Below are 16309 nucleotides of genomic sequence, written 5' to 3' on the forward strand. Positions count from 1 at the left end.
TTGAAATAAAATTTTGGGATTGAAATTTTAAATGCACAATATGAAGAAATTTAAAGTTATGGTTCATTTACATAAAACTTACTGTTTGCCTCTTTGGCATATAACATACTCAAGTAATTGCTTTGCTGATTGTACATAAATCCGATATATATACTATATACCAATAGTCTATTCTTTTGAGAACCATAACTATAATTTCCTGACTTCCTATACATTTAAAATTTCAACATTTTCTACAGCAGTTCCAAGATCTTCCCATCTCTCAGCTGTGAATAGAAGTGCTAATCCCTCACACTAAGAAATGCAAAGAAGCACATGTGTCCCCCAGTCTGAAGACTCATGCAAACACTGTGAGAGAGAAGTGAGGAGCATAAGAATGGGGAAGAGGATATTTAGAGATTGCATTTTAGGGTGGGATTTTTTTTCTTCCTGTTTTGTATTTGGCCTTTTAAACTAAGGAAGATAAAACTATTGCTTTAAAACTAATTTCCTAATGCCATTTGCAGTGACATGGATAGTCCTAGAGAATGTCATGCTGAGTGAAGTCAGAGAGAGAAGAAGTATCATATGACATCCCTTATATGTGGAATCTGAAAAGAAATGATACAAATGAACTTATATACAAAATAGAAGCAGACTCACAGACTTAAAAACAAGATTTTGGTGGCTCAGGGGGAGGGATAGTTAGGGAGTTTGGGATGGGTAGGTACACACTGCCATATTTAACATGGGTAACCAACAAGGACCTGCTGTGTAGCAAATGGAACTGGGCTCAGTATTATGTGGCAGTCTGGATGGGAATGGGGTTTGGGGGAGAATGGATACATGTATATGTATGACTAAGTCCCTTCACTGTTCACCTGAAACTATCAGCTATACCCCAAAACAAAATTTAAAAAACTACTAATTTCCTATGTTTCATTTAGTAATTTTATATATAATAAATCACTTTTTTTTAATAACCTGCTGTAAATGGTTGATAGTCTTTGAGAGAAGGCAAATCAGAGAAGACAGAAAGGAGAGAAAACCACGCAGAGCCCAAACCGTATGGTTGTGACTCAGCCCTAAGCCTCCTGCATGAAAATGACAATTGCCATATACTAGATAATAGTATTCTTTAAATGATTTAGACAGGTTAGAGCATTTCAGATATTTGTCTTTGTTTTCAGTGATGCTATGAACGAATTTTGTCTTTGACATTGTAAAGAAAAAGCATTTTGCAAAAAAACTTTTCTATGGTTTTTCTCTTCTCTTTTTTTTTTGGTCCTGGATGTGTTTTTTCTTATATTCAGATTTTGCACTATTAACCATCAAATGCATTAAAGAAGTGATCTGAAAAAGAGGCTCCATCATTTTCTTGGGAGCCATTTTATTATTGCTGCAACCTAAACAGTGCAGAATAGGAACTCCTGTCCAAAAAATAAATCTTGGGATTTCTGATTGTTAGTCAGATAGCATTCAAGTGGACAAAAGATCACATTTCATCCTATCTAAAGAATGTTAGGAATAAATCTGTGTATGCAGGGCTCTGACTTTGCAGATTCAGGGATCATAGCCCCCATCGTGGTGGTAGGAAATGGAGAGATACTTTTTCCCTTCTGATGAGCCCCCAACCTCCCCTCACCTCTTCCTTGAGAGTATAAAGGCTCTGGGGAATCTCTATGGCGATTCCCCATTACCTCTTTAGAATGAAAGTCAGCATTGCGCCTGTGTGTTATAGGGCCATCAGCACTGCTCTTTCAGTTGTTTTCTGTTAAGTTTATTTTAAACTCCTTTCCTTTAAGAATCCTAAGGTTTTTATTTTTATACATTTAAACATTTCCTTAAATTAAAGCATTTAATTTGAAAGAGAAGCCCATGGGATTAATTTATTACATGCACACAATTCACCTTTTCATAAGTTATATCCTGTCCTATATGATTTTTATCTGTATATGCTTTTTATCTGTAGATATAAAGTCTAATTCATTTTCTGACAATTAATGAATTTCCAAAATATTTGTTTTCATTCATATGTGCAGCATAAACATTTACAAATCATTTTAATTTTTTTAAAGCCTTTTAAAAGGAAGATTTATTGCCAAGTAGTCTCAGTGTATCAATATCTATTAATATAGTAATTCAAAGAGAAGTGAATATATTCAGTCTATCACTGAGTTCTGTCATTTCACCTCCTAAATGTCTCTAAAAAAAACCCACTTTTCTATACCGCTGCCACCACCACTTTACTCCACATTCCTATCATCTCTATCCTGGATAAGTGTGAAGGTCTCTCATTTGGCCTTCCCACATTTCCTGGGGCCAATCTGACCCTTTCTCCACCTGGTAACCAAAATGATCTTTCTGAGACTCAAATCTAATTATATCACCTGCCTCTGCTTAAATTTTTTTCAAGATCTTTTTCTTGTTCTTAGGGTCTCATGTGTGTGCTCGGTCATGTCAGACCCTTTGTGACCCCATAGATTGTAGCCCATCAGGCTCCCAAAGGCTTAACATAGATATCAACGCCTCACATGATCTGGCTCAGCCCTCATATCTAGCCCTATCCTATACCTGTGTTCCTCCCCTCATTCTATTGTATTCCAACAATCCTGATCTTCCAGTTATAGAATAAGCTCTCGTTTTACCTTAAGCAATAGGGATCTTTGCAAATGTTCCCACTGCTAGCCCCTTCCTTCCCTCCTCACCGCATTCACTTCTATCTTTACTTCAATACTTCCTCCAGGTTCTCTCTCATGACTCTGGTCTTATCTGTTCGTCTGTTATGGTGTAGTTCATCAAATTTAAGCTGCTTTTGTTTACTAAAGCCAGCATTATTTTATATGCCACTAAAAAAAAAAAGAAGAAGAAGAAGAGAAAAACTGCCAGTTATAAGGAAAAGTACCAGAGATTTTGAGATACATCCCAATTTCATAGCTACTCAAATCTGGAAAAGTGTATCTTGGAATGAATTACTATAGTATATTATCTTGACATAGCTGTAATTTTAAATTAATTTATGTTATATAATTAGTGTCTGTTTCCTGTATAAGAGTGGGGACTGTATCTCTCTTTGTTTACCATTGAATCCCTTCCTGTTCAGGAAGAGAGGCTTTCACCCCTACCAGTTCACCAAAATCATACTGTTTAGGGTCATGGTGACCTCCTGTAGCTGTATCCAGTGGCCGTTTCTCAGGACTCACTTCATTTGACCAATCAGAAGCATTTGGCCCTATAGAATACATCCCCACTCCTAGGAAGAAATGTTTCATCTAACTTCCAGGATACCACACTGAATTTTTTTCCTACCTCTCTGACCTCTCCTGTTCAGTCCCTTTTATTGGTTCTTCTGCATCCCTCCTGGGTCTTAATGTTGAAGAACCCCATGGGCCATGACTTAGTCCTTAGACCTCTTTTTCTTCTCCATTCAGTCTTATTCTCATAGCTTTAAATTACCTATACATAAATTTGTATCTCCCACTTGGCCTTCTCTCCTAAACTCCAGATTGAATTTCTGACTGTCCACTTGACATCTCCATTTGCATAACTAATAGATATCTCAAACTTAATATGTCCAAAACTGAGCTTCCTTCTCCTCCCCGACCCCTCCCACCGCCCCCTCCAAGCCCCATGCCTCCTGCCTTCTTCCATACAGGACAAAACAAAATGCCTGGTGTATTTGAGGAAGAGCAATATGTATTTGAGGAAGTCACTAATCTACCTTTATAAAAAATTGTAATTAAAATCAGTCAAGAATGACTATATGTCAGATTTCAAAATGTAGTAAGCAACTAAAAACCATAGACAGAAACAATTTCTCCAAGTAAAAACTGTGTTTGAATTGCCTTATTCCTAGGTTCTATAAACCTTATACCTGCAAACATTTTAATTCATTATGAAAGGTCAATTTGTATTACTATGTAGCTATGTGTTTTGAGGAGATTTATTTTTAGTAGGCCTAAATACTCCTCTAAGTAGTATTGCTTACACCTCATGGCACATTTTCTCATGACTTTCAGATTTTTGACAAAGTTCTACATCTTGGCACGTTACCAGTTTTAATTACTGAGTTAAAACATTTTTTGCTTGCCAAGACTATAATTTCCAAGAGGCCAATCAGAGAACTATACATAATTCAGCAAGAACTCTTTCTAGACTTTGGGGCTAATTCATGACCACTTAGTTGGTAGAATTTGTAGAGGTCGTTGATGTGCAGCCAACATCAAGTTATTTAGTAGATGTCAAAGTATAGACTCATGAAAACCAAGTTCCCATAAAACCATGTTACAGAAAGATTTCAAATTTTTCCTCATCAATACAAATTGTTGTTGGTAAGTCACTTTTCGACCTGTGGACTGCAGCATTCCATCCTTCCCTGTCCTTCACTATCTCCTTGAGTTTGCTTAAACTCGTGTCCATTGAGTTGGTGATGCCATCCAACCATTTCATCCTCTGTCGCCCCCTTCTCCTCCTGCCCTCAGTCTTTCCTAGTATCAGAGTCTTTTCCAGTGAGTCAGCTCTTTGCATCAGGTAGCCAAAGTATTAGAGCTTCAACTTCAGCATCAGTCCTTCCAATGAATATTTAGGATTGATTCCTTTAGGATTAACTGGTTTGATCTTGTTGTCCAAGGGACTCGTAAGGGTCTTCTCCAGCACCACAGTTCAAAAACATCAATTCTTCAGTGCTCAGCCTTCTTTATGGTTCAACTCTCACATCCGTACATGACCAGTGGAAAAACTATAGCTTTGACCATATGGACCTTTGTCAGCAAAGTGATGTCTCTGCTTTTTAATACACTGTCTAGATTTGCCATAACTTTTCTTCCAATGAAGAATTTGATTTCATGGCTTCAGTCACCATCCACAGCGATTTTGGAGCCCAAGAAAATAAAATCTGCCATTATTTCTACTTTTTCCCCTTCTATTTGACATGAAGTGATGGAACCAGATGCCATGCTCTTAGTCTTTTGAATGTCGAGTTTTAAGCCAGCTTTGTCACTCTCCTCTTTCACCCTCATTAAGAAGCTCTTTAGCTCCTCTTTGCTGCTTTCTCCCATTGGAGTGGTATCATCTTTATATCTGAGGTTGTTGGTATTTCTCCCAGAAATCTTGATTCCAGCTTGTGATTCATCTAGCCCAGCATTTTGCATGATGTACTCTGTATATACATTAAATAAGCAGGATAACAAATACAGCCTTGACATATTCCTTTCCCAATTTTGAACCAGTCTGTTGTTCCATGTCAGGTTTTAACTGTTGCTTCTTGACCCACATACAGGTTTCTCAGGAGACAGGTAAGGTGGTCTGGAATTCCCATCTCTTTAAAATTTTTCCAGTTTGTTGTGATCCACACAGTCAGGAGCTTTAGCATAGTGAATGAAACAGAAGTAGATGGTTTTTTGGAATTCATTTTCTTTTTCTGTGATTTGACAGATGTTGACAATTTGATCTCTGGTTCCTCTGCCTTTTCTAAATCCAGCTTGAACATCTGGAAGTTCTTGGTTCACATACTGTTGGAACTTACCTTGAAGGATTTTGAGTGTTGTTACCTTGCTAACATGTGAAATGAGCACAATTGTATAGTAGTTTGAGCATTCTTTGGCATTGCCTTTCTTCGGGATTGGAATGAAAACTGACCTTTTCCAGTCTTGTGGCACTGCTCAGTTTTCCAAATTTGCTGACATACTGAGTACAGCATTTTAACAGCATCATCTTTTAGTATTTGAAATAGCTAAGCTGAAATTCCATCACCTCCACTAGCTTTATTCATAGTAATGCTTCCTAAAGGCCCACTTGACTTAACACTCCAGGATGTCTGGCTCTAGGTAAGTGACCACACCATCATGGTTATCCGGGTCATCAAGACCTTTTTTGTATAGTTCTTCTGTGTAATCTTTCCACCTCTTCTTAATCTCTTCTGCTTCTGTTAGGTCCTTGCTGTTTCTCTTCTTCATTGTACCCATCTTTGCGTGAAATGTTCCCTTAGTATCTCCAGTTTTCTTGAAGAGATCTCTAGTCTTTCCCATTCTTTCCCATTGTTTTCCTCTGTTTCTTTGCATTGTTCATTTAAGAAGGTTTGATTATCTCTCCTTGCTATTCTCTGAAATTCTGCATTCAGTTGGGTATATCTTTCCCTTTCTCCTTTGCCTTTCACTTCTCTTCTTTTCTCAGCTATTTGTAAGGCTTCCTTAGACAACCACTTTCCTTCTTGCATTTCTTTTCCTTTGAAATAGTTTTGGTCACTACCTCCGATACAGTGTTATGAACCTCCATCCATAGTTCTTCAGGCACTCTGTCTGCCAGATCCAATCCCTTTAATCTATTCATCACCTCCACTGTATAATCATAAAGAATTTGATTTAGGTCACACATGAGTGGCCTAGTGGTTTTCCCTACTTTCTTCCATTTAAGCCTGAAGTTTACAATAAGGAGCTCATGATCTGAGCCAGTTAGCTCCAGATCTTGTTTCTGTTGACTGTATAGAGCTTCTCCATCTTTGGCTGCAAAGAATATCATCAGTCTGATTTTGATATTGACCATCTGGTGATGTCCATGTGTAGGATCATCTCTTGTGTTGTTGGTAGAGTATGTTTGCTATGACCAGTGTGTTCTCTTGAACAAACTCTGTTAGCCTTTGCCCTGCTTCATTTGGTAATGCAAGGCCAAACTTGCTGTTACTTCAGGAATCTCTTGACCTCCTACTTTTGCATTTGCATCACCTATGATAAAAAGGACATCTTTTGGGGTGGGGGTGGGGGGTTATTTATAGAAGGCCTTGTCAGTCTTCATAGAACTGTTCAACTTAAGCTTCTTTGGCATTAGTGATTGGCCTTAGACTTGGATTACTGTGATGTTGAATGGTTTGCCTTGGAAACGAACTGAGATCATTCTGCTGTTTTTGAGATTGTCCCCAAGTACTGCCTTTCAGATTCTTTTCATGACTATGAGGGCTACTCCATTTCTTCTAAGGGATTCTTGCCCACAGTAGTAGATATAATAGTCATCTGAATTAAATTCACCCATTCCTGTCCATTTTAGTTCACTAATTCCTATGATATTGATGGTCACTCTTGCCATCTGCTTAACCACATCCAATTTACCTTGATTCATGGACCTAACATTCCAGGTTCCTATGCAGTACTTTTCTTTATATCATCAGACTTTATTTTTACCACCATACGCATCCACAACTGAGCATTGTTTATCCTTTGGCCCTGCCACTTCATTCTTTCTGGAGCTATTTCTCTGCTCTTCCCCAGTAGCATATTGAACACCTACCGACCTAGGGGATTCATCTTCCAGTGTCATATCTTTTTGCCTTTTCATACTGTTCATGGGGTTCTTGAGGCAAGAATACTGAGTTTTCATCCAAGAATTCATTTGGGCCTGGGCGGAAGTCTTAATTACTTTTTCACAGGCTTGATAGTGTTGCCAAAATTTGGCCTCTGTTCACGGTGCTGAATAGAAACTCAGAGATAGAGTTTTGGGTGAAGTAGAAAAGAGTAGATCTTATTGCTTTTCCATGTAAATAAGGACACAGCAGGCTAGTGCCCTCAAGTCTGTGTGACCCACCCCCAGGGGGTAGTAAGAAGTTTTATAGTGTTCAAGGAGCAGAGAGTGATCAGCTCATGCACAGTTCTCAGATTGGTTGGCATCAGGTGAAGTTTCAAGCATCATCAGCTTTCTGGTTTCAACCAGTCTAGGGTCTGTGTTCTTGTGCTCAATGCTTTCATCTGGAGGGGGTCTGCATCCTGTAAAAGCAACTTAGGAATGTGTATCAGGCTTCTATCTATATCTTTCAGGGAAATGGGTGTTCAAAGATTCTGCTATGTGGCAGAATTATAGTCTAAATTGTTACCAGTTTCCTGGCCCAAGGGCTGTTCTTCATTTCTACATCTTCACATTTCCCAATCATTAACTCTTTATTTAAATTTTTATTTATTTATTTAGGCTGTGCTGGGTCTTTGTTGCTGCACAGGATTTTCCCTAGCTGTGGTGAGCGGGGGCTGCTCTCTAGTTATTGTGCATGGGCTTCTTGTGGTAGCTTCTTTTGTTGTGGAGCACAGGCTGTAGGGCATGGGGGCTCCAGTAGTTGAAGCTCCTGGGCTGTAGAGCACAGGCTCAGTAGTTGGGGCACATGCTCTTAGTTGCTCCATGGCATGTCGGATCTTCCCAGATAAGGGATCGAACCTGTGTCTCCACATTGGCAGGTGGATTCTTTACCACTGAGCCACCAGTGAAACCCCCAATCATTAACTCTTGAGTCAGCATTTTACTTTAAAAGACAAGGACACAGGAGCTTGTACACAGTTTCAGTCACTATTGAAATTTGACTGTTCTTATCCTGTTTTCTTGCTTTGTTTGTTAGAACATTTATTTGGTGAAATAGCTGCAATTATAAGTCACCATTTTTTATTATACTTCCTTTCTTTCTTTTGTAATTTTGATATTTAAGCCAAAGTCCATTTTTCTAAGTCCTTCAACCCATTTCTTAGCTCCCAATATAAACAATATAAGTGAAGTCACTCAGTCGTGTCCGACTCTTTGCGACCCCATGGACTGTAGCCCACTAGGCTCCTCCATCCATGGAATTTTCTAGGCAAGAGTACTGGAGTGGGTGGCTATTTCCTTCTCCAGGGAATCTTCCTGACCCAGGGATCAAACCCAGGTCTCCCACATTGCAAGCAGACACTTTACCATCTGAGCCACCAGGGAAGCCCTAAACAATATAATTACCATCTAAATATCACTTTTGCTTTTTTTTGTTTTGTTTCTGTTGAATTACTACTCCTTCTACACCTGCAGACTTATTAATCCTAAGAGCCTTGAGACAGGTATTAACTCATGAGCTTAAAGAAAGCCCCAGCCCCTTATATAAAAAGGGTGTGTCAAAAAAAGAATAGCTTAATCTCAAGATAGCCAAAGCTGCACTGGCATTGAGCAGAAGTTAGGCACTGAGGATATGAAAAGGTTATTATATCATCATGTTACTTTTCTTGTCGTTAGTAGTCATCAGTAACTAGTAGACCATTGTAATTTTCAAACTTTTATAATGAACATTAAGTGTACTGTGATGCAAGAAGGTACTCTTACTCTTTAACTAAAGACTAGTGTTAAAAAGAAGTTACTTCTTTCATGAAGGATGAGCAAGTATAATCCAGGCCAAAAAGAGAAGACTTTTTACTAGATAATTTCCCAGCATGGTAGGCATACAACATGTAGTTCAGTGAGTGAATGATTCTTCCATGAAAACATACTCAGATTCCAAATTGCCATCATTAAGCATTTATCACTGATTTTGAGATACTTGCTAAAACCAAGAGTACATATGGGAAACAGTCTTCTCTATGTATTATGATGGATAATATTCACATATTGAAACCTGAAGCTGGGTGTAGGATTTTCCGTTTTTGTCTTTCTAAGTTTCACAATAAATTATATATCCAATTTACACTGTACAAAGTAGTAGGGATTTATTCATTCACTCAGCATATAAAGTGTCTGTGTGCCAGACACTATTCTAGATTCTGAATGTAGCAGTGAATAAGACAGTTGTGCTGTTTTATGCTATTTTTAAGGAACACTTTACTGTCTGCGTTTCCAAATAATTTTTTTGTAGTTGGTGAGAAGAAAACAATAAACTTGAACTTTTATTTCTTGGCTCTCCAGAAACCCTGGTTAAGTGGTTATTGTTGTCTTAATTTTTTATTTCTTAAAATATTATACAACTATGCAGAGTTCCCCCTGGAGAAAGAAAAGGCAACCCACTCCAGTATTCTGGGGCAGAGTTCATATTTTAAAGGATCAGTAGATTTGAAAGCTATTTGTAATATTTGAAAGCTATTTGTAATAATTGGTCATACAGAGTATCTGTAGTTCTAGGTACTATGTCTCTAGTACCTAGAACATGGTTATCAAAACACTAATTTTGAGACTGTTTTGCTCTCTCCTTTTTTCCCTCTTCACAACATTTATCTGAGCATGACTTCAATTCACTTCAAAAGAGTTCTCAGATTACTACAGTGGAATGTACAGAAAAGAAGCAAGCCCTTGAAAATACATTGAGAAAATTGATATGTGTCTTTTTCTAAAAAGCAGTTGGCACTCGGTACATTTCAGATGGTTCTTAAGATGAATGTAAATTTTCCTATTCAAAGAACAATCACATTGGTTTAGACTACATTTGGAGGTCAATATTAATAAGGGGGGGTGGGAGTCATAATTCTAGAATACTCTGAAACTTTTTCTGACATAAAAGCACTCAATATGTGGTTAATACATTTCATAAATTAAATTGCTCAAACTTCTCAAGATAACAGTAAATAGTTTTTAAAAGTGTAATGAATAGAATATTTTATATTGACCTAGTCTATATAATTTTTTAAAAAGTAAATTACAGTAAATTACTGTGTTTACTCTGTCCAACAGATACCAGAAGAGCCCCACATAAAGAACTGTAGAGCTGCACTGACCAGTAGAATGCTCTTTTTAACTGCCTAGAACAATGAATACAGTGTTGATTATATTGCTGATGAGCAGTGATATGTCTGCCAACACATAGTTTCAGTTGACATTAAATAACATGTCTCTAACAAATGCTTCATATAAAAGAAACAGCTCTGAAGCTGGAAGATTCTCTTCAAATTGTGTGCAGTTGAAAAGGTATTGACCAAGAGATAAAGAAGAACATTAAAAATATTAAAGTATCATTTGACATTTTGATGATATTTAATCATCCAAAAACTAATCAGTACCGCTGATAAAGAAAGCCTAAATGCTTGTTTCCAATAAGCCAACTTATTATACTGTTCTCTTCTTTCAGTTAATTACTGGACTGTTTAATCATGATATGATTAATGTTATCTTCTATGTACAACTTTATTTGTGAAAGTGTGTTTTGTACCAAAGGCTTTCATAGAAATTAGTCCATTATGTGTAAATAAGTGAAGTCTACACTGTGCCCAGATGAATGGTATTAAAGACAGACTTGCCTAAAAGAAATGTGCCTTGCTTGATTAAACATTCTTTTATTTTTTGATTCAAAATGATAGATTTGCAAATTAGTCTTGTAGGTAGGTTCTAGCTGAGCTTAACTTTAAAAAATATATTAGTACTTATTACCTGTTTAAGTTATCTATCTCAATACTTTTCAACAGATCATATATAATATACTCATTTAATTTAGTTTTTATGCCATGTTTGATGTAGCGAGACAAAGCACATTCTTAAAGATATATTCGATCTACTGTTTTTAGAATTTCCTTAAAAATCATAGCTGTAAAATGCTTCTTGACTCATTTTCTATTTTTATATTCTTTTAGAAATGGAACTTTTTCAGTTAAAAAAGAAAAGCAAAGTTTTTTTTGGAAAAGTAACTTAGGATGTCATGAAAATGATTTCCCATTTGGGGACATTTCACTTCTGTGCCATTATTAATGTATTTACTGTGACATTTCAGCAGAATGGTAGCTATTTGTATATTATTTAATAAGCCTTATAGAAAGTCAAACTGTGAACATTTAATATAAAGAAGACTCTTTTCATTTCTAAAATATGGTGACCAAATACATAAAACTCCCATCTCCTGTTATTTAAATGCATAAGAATGCTAAGTTAAGAGCACTCATAGAATTTCAATCACTATCAAAATATTGTGGTAGGGAAGGCAAAATTATAATACTTTATGATGTCCCATAGAAGGAAATACGGGTCATGGATTTCATTGTTAACATATAAGAATCAGTAACTGAAACAATCTTATACCTACTAGCTGCAAAACAGATAGGAGATACAATCCAGGTAACTTTCTTCTGAGGCAATGTCTACAATGATTTTGCACAATCTGCTGGTAATTTCTCTGGTCAAAACTTTAAGACCAGATCACTCTGGGAAAAACTGAAGTAAAAAATGACAACTATCTCAGATTTGAGCTATGTGCACCTCCAATCTGGATAATTTGTGATTAAGATGAAAATACAGCCACCAAGGTGTTTTTGTTCTGTGTTCGCCCATGTAGTAGAGACACTGGCCCAGAGAATAGTCCATTTCCAACCACCTTAGTAACTCATAACCAATGATCACAGCCTGGTCACGTCAGCTATTGGGATGATTGAAACAAACCAATCAACCGTCCTAATAGGAGGTCTAAGACATGCAAATGTTTTAGTAGAGATCAATAGGTGTTACCAAAATAAGACACAGGAGCTACCTTTATAAAATACCAACGACACAACCTTAAGCATTATAGTAGGTTTAATATCATATCCATATTATTATAGACTACAGTTTCAAATAAAGATAAAATCTGGACTTTTAAGATCAAAGCACAGAATGGTACCAGATGAAGAAACTGTCCTAGCAAATATGTCTCACCAAATGGATAGTAAAAACAGTATTACTCTAGATATCAGGAGACCAGAATTCTTACCACTTTCTGCCTGTGGGACCCTAGATGCATCACTTACCATTGCCAGGCTTCAGTTTCCTAATTGCAAATGGATGTTCTGGGTTAATCTCAAAAGGCCTTTCCAGTCCCCAAACTCTCATTATATGCATTTGAAAAGTCTTGGAAGCAGACTTAAGTACTCAGATTTTCTTAGGTATTTTTGAAAGAATGAATAAATTGAAATGAGATTTAAGTCTTGAAAGTGTCATAAATATATCATTCTTCAAGTTGCTTGTGAGAAAGGATATGGGATTTTTTTTCTCCTCTAATTGTCACTGGTCTCTACATGGGATCATGAACAAATTAAAAACTCACTCTGCAGAATGGAAACAGATTAATGAAGTACCTGGAAAGGAGGGGAGGTTATTTTTTAAATTTAATTTGACATTTAAGGTGATTTGAAATCATATATGGAATGCTAAAACTGCAACAGACCTTTATCATACTCAACATTATAGCCCTGGGAGTAGGAGAAGGTGGGAAAAGGTTGGAGGGATAGGAGTGTTTGCCTTACAATCTCTTGAGCATTTCCACATAAGCCGCAGTTTGGTAGAGCAGGTATCTCTGTGCTTTCGTTTTGGCTCCACCAATAACTCTCATGTACCCTAGGAAAGTTCCTTTAACCTCTCTGAGCCCCAATTTCTTTTAGTAATCTGTATGTTTCTTTACATTTTTGAGAATTCTATATTGTTTTAGGATTGCTGTAATATACATGTCCATGTCGCTCCCTCCAATCACTTAGATGCCACATCTCTACTCATGGATTGAACAGACTACAAATCCAAATGTTAATATTTCCAATATTGCTAATAGACCTCAGCAAGACATAAGGCATGTAAATATTTTTATTTTGACCATGGTTTAATTATTATGATTTGTCATTTCATCCTCTAATGTTGCTAATTATCTAAATGAAATGTCTGTTCAAGTGAACCTTATGAAAAAATTTTGTAGTTGAGTAAACACTTAGCAAGTCAGAATTGAATATGCTTCCCAGTGAACTATAGCTGATTGTAAGGTACGGTTTTGTCACATTTAAAAGTTGATTTCCTTTTGGCCCCAGAAACAATGGCTGTAATTTAAAATAATAGTCACAAAATTTTATAAATTTTTGTGAATACAAAAGAGGCTTGATAGAGCCATACTGTAATTAATTTTGCTCAGGAGTGCGAAACAAAATTCAGGGATAAACCAACGCTCTGTTTGGCTTTAGTGCATGGTTGGGAAAATGAAAGGCTTATAGGTTTTGCACAACATAGCTAAGAAAAAAGTATACCCACTGTAAAAGAAGACCATATTCTGGTTGCTGGTTAATGGTAGAAAGAGATTAGGATAGAAAGACTAAAATATGGACACTAGGGAAATTGTTTAAATGATAGTCCATTTGAATAATACAGAAATATTTTGTCATACTGAGATTATCTGTCCAAAAATATAGTCTTATATCCTTCCATTCAGAAAAAGGGGCAGTTTTTAAAGGACTCTATCATAATAGGAAATGTATGTTTTGATTAGTGGAACAATTCATTAAAACATTTAATCTGATCATTTTGGTTACATGAATCTGAATTTTCACTTTAGCTGAAACTGAGTCTTATATGTATGTGTTAGTAATCTTCGTAAGAAGTAATTTAACCATTTTTTTAAAGTTGATAAAATTTGCTAAGTGGTGATTCTAGCATATTGTGTTAATAGTGTATCTTACAATTTGTGAACTGACCATATGAAAACAAACCATAGTAGTATCTCTTCTGGTAAAATGTTTCCATGGTGTGATCTCTTATACTGGGTTTGGGGTGGGGAGGTTACGTATTTAGTTTATGTAAAACTAACTGTTGAACTGTTTTTCCTAAATGCCATGAAATTGTATAATTATAAACCAAATAGGAATATCCTATTAAAGGCACTGTATAGACTATTTTTGAAGTTATCCCATAAAATGACATAGTTTCTGTTAAAAAGTTTCTACACATACAAGGGAAAGCAAACAGTGTATGTATTATTTCTGTGTAATATGCTAAATGTTTTAGAATCCATTTTTCAATCTTATGCAGATAGAAAGTGATTTTGCAGATAACAGAGTAACAAATACAACTAGAGCACCTCAGTTTTCTCACAGAGATGTCTCATGCATGTTTATTATCTCATAGTTTGCAAAGATCGTTCACATATCTTATTTAACCTTTAAAATATTCTTATAAAGTAATAATGCTATCTGAAGTTTAGAGATTAAACAACCAAGGCTTAGAAAGATCCTGACTTGTCCAAGATCATAAGGGCAGCAAATGATTTTACATTTCATGTTCTTTACACTTTTCATTCTCTGCCAAGTTTTTTCTTTCCTACCACTGCCATGATCTTTAAGACTTTAACTAAAACTTAATTCCAAATGATACACTGGGAAATTTCACAAGGCACTGAAGCACTGTTGCTGTTATTGTCAGACCTTTCTAAATGCTTCTAAAATAGAGTCCTCCTACAGGGTGATAGCCAAACATTTTCCATCTAAAACATATTTAAGTCCCCACACTCTGACTACAGACATTAAATCCAGATGATATCAAAACGCTGGACTGAAAAATTATCTTCTCCACTGGTCTCCTTTCTAATTTCCTTTTAAAAAAGTCCATCATAATGACTAACTTATGAATAGTTCAAAGAAACAATAATCAACCCAAGAAACTGCAGACATTCTAATTCAGAGAAAGCATACTCTAACACCCACCATATTGTCCATTTTCAGCTTATTGTTTTTCATAAAATGTGTTCTGTGATTAGGGGAGGACAGGGAATGGGGACTGAGTAGAAAAACTGCCTTTCTTTTAAGAAAACCTCATTATTTCCTGTAACTATTCAAAAAGAATTGATATCAAGTATTAGACAACAGGATTATTAACATTTAGCCATAGTTCAAATATATGGTAAAGTTGATACACATATTTAAAAATTTGCTGAAGTAATTTCCTGGATAAAATTAAAATCTGATGACTTCTCAGTTTTAAATATGGAGAACATTCATGTGTTAACCAATGGCATAATGCTACATTTTAATTCTTTTTTCAAATAACAGAGAGACACTGGAATTGCTTTCCCTTGTAAATCAACAGTCTGTGATACATTCTGTACTTTTACTGACTAGCAATGAAGTGTTACTGTGAATAATTAAATGAAATATAAACTATAGCATATCAGAATTTAACATTTTGTAACCTTAAGTTTAGTTCTCCTCCTCAAACAGATAAGCCAAACAAGTATTATTTTGTATGGAATGAAATAATAGTCATTCTTAAACAATGACATAATAAATAATGGAGTTCTGATAAAATATAAGATCAAAACACTTTATATTTTTCTACATTTGTCTTCCTTTGACATTGAGTTATGTTAATTTACCACATATTATTGTAAAGTTAAAATAAACTGTTACGCCATGTTCTGTAATGTTCCTGACATAGTAATTTTGGGCCTTCTGTTAACTAAATAACAGTAAATACCTGTGAGTTAATTATGTGATATTTTCATATGATTTCTTTTATAAATCTGTCATTGGATTTACAGTGTTTTCATTGGAAATGTTATGTGCAGAATTCAATAAAATACCAAAAAATCCTAATACTCATATTAATAATTAGCTCCAGATCCTTCCTCCCTCTCTCCCTCCTTCCTTCCTTTTCTTTCTTTCTCTTTGTTTCATTTCTCTTTTTCTTTTTTTTTCAAAATAGGAAACACCAAAGCTGAGCTATTGTCAGCAGTTCAAGTGCCAGCTACCTTTGGACAGCTCTGCACACTGTCCTCTCACGTGACTGTAGTGATACTCCTGTGCATTACGCTCAGCCAGTCTTTTGAATGCCAGCATTGTTTAGGTCTCCTTTATTGCTGTCAACT

Source organism: Bubalus kerabau, chromosome 6 (genome assembly GCF_029407905.1).
Source record: "Bubalus kerabau isolate K-KA32 ecotype Philippines breed swamp buffalo chromosome 6, PCC_UOA_SB_1v2, whole genome shotgun sequence".
In the NCBI taxonomy this organism is placed as follows: domain Eukaryota; kingdom Metazoa; phylum Chordata; class Mammalia; order Artiodactyla; family Bovidae; genus Bubalus; species Bubalus kerabau.